Source organism: Oryzias latipes, chromosome 19 (genome assembly GCF_053564925.1).
Source record: "Oryzias latipes strain Hd-rR chromosome 19, Olatipes_Hd-rR_3.1".
Taxonomy (NCBI): Eukaryota; Metazoa; Chordata; class Actinopteri; order Beloniformes; family Adrianichthyidae; genus Oryzias; species Oryzias latipes.
The window spans coordinates 26,723,892-26,733,472 of NC_136255.1; positions in this window are offsets into that span (position 1 = coordinate 26,723,892).

The following is a 9,581-nucleotide window of genomic DNA, read 5'->3' on the forward strand; positions in this document are numbered from 1 at the left end:
GAAGTTGTTCAGAGCTGCAGAGAAACTCCACAAACTGCTGATTGTGTCCAGTTTCCTCTGCGGCGCGCCGCTGCATCGCCTCCTCCATCGCAGAGCTGTTTTTGCGGATGCATCCGCTGATAAAAGGTGGATGAGAGGAGCAGAGTGGGACTGTCAGAGCAGCGTTAATCTAATAACTCTGCTCCTGCATCTATCGGCTGATTGTTTCCGCGCCTCAGTTATTATTTTGCTCCTCACTTCTAAAACTTGTGCAGCCTCACAGCTGATAAATAGCAGGTGATGGATGTCGGCTCCTCGAACCCGGCACTCCACTCCAACATGAAAAAGAGAAAGACTATTATTTCTTATCATCTTCTTAACATTATAAGCAGTGGAGTGTTATCAGGGGAGCAGAAAGGAGGTGCTCTGATAGACTGTCACCTCCTTTCCTCAGATAGCATCACGCAGAGATGAGAGGGGGTGGACGAGTGAGGGGGGAGGGGGCTGAATGACAGACATATTACCGCCGTGGAAGATTTGAGCTGTGATTTCCTTCATGACAAATGACCCAGTGAGGAGCGGAGCAGGGGAGGAGGTGTGGACAGCAGACGGGCTGACAGCTCAAATTATAGCAGCAAATATCATGGAATCTGCAGTTTTCTGCAGGACTCGGCTTGACCTCCCGCACAGGAACCTCTGCCGAGTCAAAGTTTGTTCCGATCTGCTGAACACGACAAGCTTTTTTCCAGCATGAGCTCCGGCGGCGAATCCGCTCTGCCCAGTCCAGACCTGTTTAACAGCCTCCACGTGAGATCCAGCCCTGTTCCTGAGTTTGTGGAGCGCAGCTGAACCTCCTCAGAGGAGAACGAGGAGGAGGATGCTGGAGGAGACTGAGTGGCTTCATGAGTCCAGCATCGTGTCACATTAGATGACAGTTGAAAGTGTAAAAGCTTTAGTTCACATCGCGCTACGTTCACGCCGGCCTTGAAAACGCACGTCAAAGCTACCGCTTCCCATGGAACGTAGACGTTCATGAGCGTTTTCAAAACTCTCACGCTGAAATGTCACTACGCAGGTCTTTAAGCCCATTTTTAGGCTCCTGGCACAAAACATGCAGCCGTTAAATGCGGATTGAGAGTTGAACCAGTTGAACTTTGAGCCATGAGAGACTGGGATTTGGTAGTGACGCACGGGTGGCGTCCCCTTTTTACCTACCGAAGTGCCAACCAAAAACAACGACACCAAGGGGTGTCCAGTTCCAGGCCTGGAGGGCCAGCGTCCTGCATGTTTTCCAACCTGCCTTTTGTTGCAGCGAGCGCATACAGGCTTCAAGCAGACCTGAGCCAGATAATCTACAGCAGATGAGACAGGGCGTCTGGAAAACCAGCAGCCATTCAGGCCTGGATTTGGATGCCTCTGCCCTGAAGGGACATAGAAGTTCAAAAAAGTTATTGTTAGCATTAAATGTCCGGTGTGCGCGTAGCATCAGCTCTGCCTGCCCACAATCAAAGCGACAAAACTGAACTTTCAACGTTTATCATAAAGGCTTTAAACTGAAAAGAACTGATTTCCTTAAGTGTCAAAAAGCTCACAGGCTACAGCTGAACAAGTCATTTCTGCAGGAAGCCAAGAAAAGGTCAGAGTTCAGAGGGAAGCTCGTTCACATGACGACCTCCAGCTGCTGAGCTCTTCTCAGTTCTTCCAGTCCATCGCAGCATCTTTCCTTCTTTCTAGCCGTCCTTCTTCTCAAGCTGAACATCAGCAGCGTGACCCTTCTTCAGGCTGATGCTGAAGGTCTTTAGTATTCACTTGTTGTTTCCTTCCAGTGCTCTTCATTAACCCTTGGAGTGTTTTTATAAAGCAGAAGACCTCAGATGACGACCGGAGGACCAAACCACAGGATGGCTGCTCTCATCTGTGACTTAAGTCCATCATCCAGGTCATTAGGCCTCATTTGGTCTCCGTTTTCTCCCTGTGAGAGATGCAGCAGCTCCGCCTCCTCATGAATCAGTAAATGTTTTCATAACTGATGCGCATAAATGTGACGCTCGCTGACAGGACGTCACTTCAACACGAGTGGAAAAGCTCAGCCGCTGTTAATCTGTGACGACTGCATGACAGTGATGCGGGCAGGTGAGGAGAGTCTGAGCCCACCTGTTCAGATCACACAAACAGGCGGAGCTCCTTCCTTCAGGGTGGGGGCATCAATGCCCACAACACCAACCAAGCAAACAGTTTCATCCAACAGATCAGGGGGCTGCCCTTTCTTCCTGCGCTCAGACAATCGTTTCTTCATCATTTCTTCATTGGGACTTTACATTTTCTTTACATTTCTACCCTTTAACAATGTGTTAACATTCAGGGGCATCTTACAGAAAACTCTCTTCACGATCTTTTTCCTGCAGAGACTGAGTTTCATGATCTCATCTTTCACTTTTGTTTGCATAACTTTTCATAATAACCACTCTTCTATTTTTATCACATGAATCCTTTTCCTCCTCATTGGCTGGCCCAGGCCCAGAGTTAAGCACTTCCTTTCACCTTGTGGTGAAATAACAATAAAGATCCTGAAATCCTGTTTTTAGCAGCGTTGATGCTGAATTTTAACCTGCTGCCGGGCGCTGACGCAGTTTCTGTAAACCGCTCCGGGCGTTTTGAGCAGAAGCAGCTTGATTTTGATGCTCCGGGGAAAAGTTCTCAATACCAGCTGAGAGGAAAGTTCAGGTAGCACTGAACATGAACACGGTGAAAACGTAAGAGTTTAGTAACTCAGAGTTCTGAAAAAGAAATGATCAGGAAAAAGATGGACTTTTTCTAATCCACAGATTATTATACCAAACTAGAATAAACTCACAGAATAATAATCCAGACTGGAATAAACCTGCAGAATAATAATCCAGACTTTAAATTAACCTTCAGAATAATAATCCAGACTGGAATAAACCTGCAGAATAATAATCCAGACTTTAAATTAACCTGCAGAATAATAATCCAGACTGGAATAAACCTGCAGAATAATAATCCAGACTGGAATAAACCTGCAGAATAATAATCCAGACTTTAAATTAACCTTCAGAATAATAATCCAGACTGGAATAAACCTGCAGAATAATAATCCAGACTTTAAATTAACCTGCAGAATAATAATCCAGACTGGAATAAACCTGCAGAATAATAATCCAGACTGGAATAAACCTGCAGAATAATAATCCAGACTTTAAATTAACCTGCAGAATAATAATCCAGACTGGAATAAACCTGCAGAATAATAATCCAGACTTTAAATTAACCTGCAGAATAATAATCCAGACTGGAATAAACCTGCAGAATAATAATCCAGACTTTAAATTAACCTGCAGAATAATAATCCAGACTGGAATAAACCTGCAGAATAATAATCCAGACTTTAAATAAACCTTCACAATAATAATCCAGACTGGAATAAACCTGCAGAATAATAATCCAGACTGGAATAAACCCGTCTCGCTCTCACTCGGTCCTCTTTGCAGTGAACTTTCTCAGACTGAAACTTTATTCCCGCGGCGCCGCTGAGCTGCATCTGATTGGATAAAAACACATTTTTCTGGAACATTAATGAGAAGCAGTTGCAGCTCCCGGTCGAATTCCCATCAGCCCCTCTGCCGCCTTGCAGGCTGTTTACACACACGCCATTCCTCTCTATTTACATGGACAACACTGACTTATTACAGCCATAATTACTGCACTGTGGCGGCCCGGCGCGTCTTCATATCTGCCAATAAACCAGCGCCAAAGGCCCGACGTTGCTGTGAAGCAGGGAATCATGGGAATGAAATTAACTGTTGATTTGGAGAGTGTGCAGGGCGGCTGCGGCGCTGCTCAGGTTAAATAAAACGATGACTGCGGTTGGTTTGGTCGGGCTGTTCATTTGTTAGCAGACGCTGCCGGTTCGATTCCCCTTGAGGCTGCGGCGTGGCAACCTGCCTGCATCACTTCGGCGCCGCGGCAACGGAGAGCGGAATATGAAAGAGATGATGTTCCCGCTGGAACTGCACGTAAATAAACTCTTATGGAAATGTCGGTCTGTAATGTCGTTTTGTCACAATCAATTTCCCATTACCTGTCACCACGGCAATGCATACCATAATACTCCTCACACACACACGCTCACCCCGACCCCACCCCCACTGTGAGGGAAAATCAGTTTGAAGAGCCAAAACAGAAAAATGAAAAGAAACCAGGAGGGACGAACGGCGAGCAAATGAAATGAATGTTAGACGTCCAAACAAGGTTGGTATGCAGAGGAGAGGAAGAGGAGGAGGAAGAGGAGGAAGGCAGGTTAGGCCTCAAACACAGAGCCTGAGCTCCTGAGCAGAGCCAAGCCGGTTCTGGTCCGGTTCCCTTAAGTTCCTTCTTGTATTCAACGTCTGGGCCCAGAAACACCAGAAAAATCTTCCACAGCTCTGAGCCACAGCTGGGTCCAAACGACCCGGAACCCCAACAGTTTAGTCAAATAATTCTGCAGAACCAACAATGAGGACATGTGGAAAGTCTCTGGTTCTGCACGTCCTCTAAAAAGATTCTTCTGGTCAAAGGCTGATCCAGCTGCTGTGATGGAGGTTCCTGTGAACAAATGAACTCAGCTTGAAAGTCTCTGTTGTCTTGTAAGTGAACTCTGATGTGGTTCTGATGTGGTTCTGAGGTGGTTCTGAGGTGGTTCTGATGTGGTTCTGAGGTGGTTCTGATGTGGTTCTGAGGTGGTTCTGATGTGGTTCTGAGGTGGTTCTGAGGTGGTTCTGATGTGGTTCTGATGTGGTTCATCTCAAAGCAAATGACTTTAAAGAGGAAAAAGAAAAGTTGCTTTTCTTCTTTTATTTTTACTGCTAGTTTCAGAAGAGCATCAGTTGGAAACGAGATTAAGGAGGAATAGAATAGAATAGAATAGAATAGAATAGAATAGGATAGGATAGGATAGGATATCTTTATTTCCTTGGCAGCTTTCACAGAAAGAATCAGGTAGTAAAATCCGATATAAACGAAGCCTAACGTGAAAATAAAAGTTCAAACAAAAGTAAAACAAGGTCTCAAATCAAGTGAAAGCTCCTTTTGACCTGGGAAAGCTTCCAACTGCATCTCCAAGTAAATCAACAGAAATATTCATTCAACTCTTTTAGTTCACAAGTGTCAGCAATACCTATTTCTGAGACAAGTTGGTAAAATTGTATTTGCTTATCACACATGTTTTCTTTTTCTCTTGTTTTGTTTTGAAAGTGAGTTTATTACATTTAATTTTACTGTGAAAAGTCTAAATTCACATGACAGGAAGCAGTCCCAGAGAAAACCAGAGCTGAAAGTCCAGAGCCTAAAATGAATGGATTTCTGAATTTTATTATACTATGCAGAAGGCTTTCTATTTCTGTTTCTAGCTCTACTTCTAGTTCTGTTTCATTTTTTATATTTCTATTGCTGTTTCTAGTTCTATTTCTAAAACAGAAAAAGGATTTTTCACTGAAATAAATTCAGAGTAAACAGAACATTATTGAGCTTATGAGCCTTGAAGTTCTTTACTTCAGTTGATGTTGACTTTGTGGCTGGAGGACCCGGTTGGAGGATCCGGTTGGAGGATCCGGTTGGAGGACCCGGTTGGAGGACCCGGTTGGAGGATCCGGTTGGAGGACCCGGTTGGAGGATCCGGTTGGAGGATTTAGTTGGAGGATCCGGTTGGAGGATCCGGCTGCAGGATTCTGGCGGGACGCCTCAGACCTGCAGACCAATGAAGACCAGAAAACCTTTAGAGTTCTGCTTCTGCGGGTTTCTCCTCATGAATCTGGTATTTCCTCCCTTTGGCTTCCCCCTGGACTAAAACTGCACTGACAGAGGTCCCCCTTTGTGTTTGTGCTTTCAGTTACTAAAGGAACAAACACATTTTGTGGTACACACAGGCCCACAAAGACACACAAACACACTCTGCCTTCATTCATCTCACTAAGAATTCCTTTGTTGAATTTAAACAACCAGAACTGGAAATCTTAATAAACTTCAGCTGCTTTTCTTATATATATTATACTCTCTCACAACTTCACTCATCAGCGTCAAAGTCACAGTGACACACTCACAAACACACACCAACACACACACACAAATGTGCATACCAATAAAGCTGGCAGTGTGTTTGGCAGTGAGCCGGATTGTGACCTTTGCATGATGATGAAAGACAAATGTCAGGAGGGTAAGAGTGCGTGCGTGTGTGTGTGTGTGTGTGTGTGTGTCAATGTGTGACTGAATTCTTTCTTTGTCAATAAGCTTTAAACCGCCTTCCCTCTGCATCCAAACAGCAGCAGCGCGACCAGAGGTGACTTCAATCAAAGTTACACTAAACATGCCCCAAAACACCACTGTCGCTATGGTAACAAGTCCCACATGCCGCACCAGCAAAGCATGATGGGTAGTTACCACTGCTACCTGTTGTTCTACCGATCAATTATAAGAGCGCCTCCCATACCCATACGAATATGAATCTGTGGTCATTAAATCCCTCCTGTAGCTCCGCCCCCAAAAAGTCAATCACTACTTTGTCTCCCATAAACCTCTAACAAATCTTTTTTTCTCGCTTTGTTTTATCACCTGTGAAGACACAGAGCTACTTTTCAAACTAATCTTTCATGCACAACCAGGATTTGTTGTCTCAGTCACGACACCTGGACTTAACTAGGGAGGGCTACCGAAATTCAGTTCCAAGTTGGTACCAGTACCAACGTAGACGCTACTGTCATGGTACATGTCAACCACTTTTATTCCAATAAGTTTTGCTGCAAATTGTAACCAATCAGTATACCTTTACAGGGATTGTGGGCGGGCTCATAGTAGATTGGGTCAGGGTGGGCAGAGCTTCATTAAAAAAGCTAAAGGTGTAGCGGGTTAGAGTTTGTCTGAACCAAAACCTGGAGCTCCCATGCTCTTTATTCAATCTGCAAACGGGTTCCTTGTCCATCAGTGTTTTTACATTATTGATGCCTTTCTATGTTTTAATCCCATTTCATTCCGTCATGCATCAGAAGTGTAGATGTGAGATCTTTTACAGCCAGAGTAACAGAGTGTGTGGTACACACTCTGTTACTAATTGTTGTTGAACACAGAGATGATTTCACTTGATGTTGCATTCAAAGCCACCCGGCTGTTGCTGTTTCGGTCACTCAGCAGGCTGCGGATCCCTGACTGACAGCAGAGGCGTTAGACGGCTCCTTCACATGTTTGAAGGCAGACGGAAACGGTGCGTTCAAGCTCGGCCTGCAGGCACGGGAACGGCAGTGCTTCGCAGACAGAAAGGCTGTTTGAAGCACCTGCAGGGAGAGCATGCAGATCTGCTGAACATGACAACAACATCCCGCTGCTGCAGGCAATGCAACGGGATCTGTTACTGTGTGTCACTTTTGAAGAGTCTGAGCTCGTGTTGAGGCAAACAGACGGAGACGTTGATGCTTCTTGAAATCAAGAATGAACTGCACAGGTGTGCGCTCGTGTGTGCGCACATTTGTGTGGTCTATGGAAAGCTCTAGCCGACGTTTTTATGGCATTAGTCTCAGTCAAGAGTCCATTCTGATCCATACCAGTTTCCAATGGTTCTTACCGTTCAAAACTCTTTGACTCCACATCACCAAATGCAGCAGACCGTCTTGGACCTAAACATTTCAATAAATAAATAAATGCAAACACAATTTAAAAATAAAAATTCAGAATATAAAAGATGTGGTAACACAATAAAGAGCCTGCAAATTCAAACAACCTGGCTTTGGTTTGGACCATGTGACATATCTAGTTTGAAGATTCTTATTCATTTGTAAGGATGGACTCAATCTTTCCATCCCATCAACTCATTTTAGCCTTTGTTTCTTCTCAAAAACAGTTTTTCTTTTACTTTTTCTACTTTACAGTTTACAGCTTTCTGAGCAGTCAATAATAAAGTCGCCACATGTACTATGTTCGCATTGAAAACAGTCTGTATTTAAGGCGATCTCATGTTTACTACTGAGCATTCCCATTATCCATGTGAAAGGTCACACTGATATGAAAATAGATATTTCACATTTTCCTTTAAAAAATACTGTTCGTGACTCAGCTGCTGCGATGAATGACGTCACATTCTGCAGGTTTGCCTGATGAAAGTACCCAGTCAGATCAGGCTGGACTAAAAGAACTTTTTAATCATCCAGAAGTCTCAGGCTGCTCACAGAGAACTTCAGGACATTCGCTCTCAGAAATGTCCTTTTTCATTTCTGCATCTAGAGCCTGGAAAAGATTTGATTCGCCTCAGCTGTATTTGATTTTCTGAAGTTGAAAAAAAACCCATAGACGGGTGGAGAGAAGGCTGTTTTCTTAAACATTGTTATCAATGAAATATTCATGGCAAAACATCACATTGTATTTAACAAACGGTGTGGAAACGTATCTGAATTCAAAAGTAGCCAGTAGTTTATGCATGTGGGGCTAGATTTGGATTTGGACTTCACACTTTTTCTACGTTCATCCTGCAGGCTATGGTTGTAAAAAACACGCAAGCGTAAGTAAGGGGCAAGTTGGTGAGACACAGGCGTGTTGTACTAAATTATTTTAATTTTCCAACCCCTCAAATCCTGCAGACTGCATATCAGCCCGTTAGTGTTGTTCCCGTGATCTGTGTGAGCCGCTTACTGCAGCCCGACTGTTAGGAATTACACAGTCAGAGTGTAGTTTAAATGGAGATCCTGCAGGGGTGCTACAGGCACTCACGGATCACGTGCACGCCCCGTGCTTGCTGCATTCGTCAGTACTCACACCTTACTGATGACTGGAGGAGGGTAACTTCCATTATCCTAACAAACACTTCACGATACACTTACCCCACGCACCACAATTTTCATGACGTCTTTGAGGTTCTCCTCAGGGGAAATCAGACCTGCCCTCCCCTTCAGATGCAGCCGCTCCTCTCTATGACCCTCCCTGGACCCGACTTTACTAAATTAAGACTCAAAGTCACAGAGAAAAACTCAACCGTTAATATCTCACAACCAAATATCCTATCTATAAATGCTAACCAAATCCAAACATCCCGGCAGAGGCGGAGAGTGTGCCGAGCCGGCTAATGGGGCGTCGGCTGGTTTGAATACAGACAAAAGCAATAACTGTCAATAAGCTGCAGACGCTCTTCATTATTCCAATAACATGTTTTTATTCCAATAAACCCAAAACTGATAAAGATGCGACGCTGTAATATTCTTTATTGTGTTTACGGTTTCTGTGGGAGGGGTTTATTAAGTTACACTGTTTTGCTGACAGGGCGGTTGGCACGGTTACCTGCTCCCGGGGAGTTATCCGGTGGAACAAAACCTCTTCAGATGAATTCTTCATTAAAATCAAACAGCTCATCATGTCTGTGGCTGCTTGCATCTTCGTGAGGTTCATCAATGAATCAAGGAGCCGTGGCGAAGGAGGACAGCACATCAGAAGACAGCGTCAGTTTTAGACGTCCAATCACAGCTCTCGTCAACGATGACATCACCTTGTGGTGAAAAGCCACATTGGAGAAAACCGAGGAAGTTCCCAGAATCACACAGCGGTCACAACAACCAGCAGAGAGATTGAAAGAG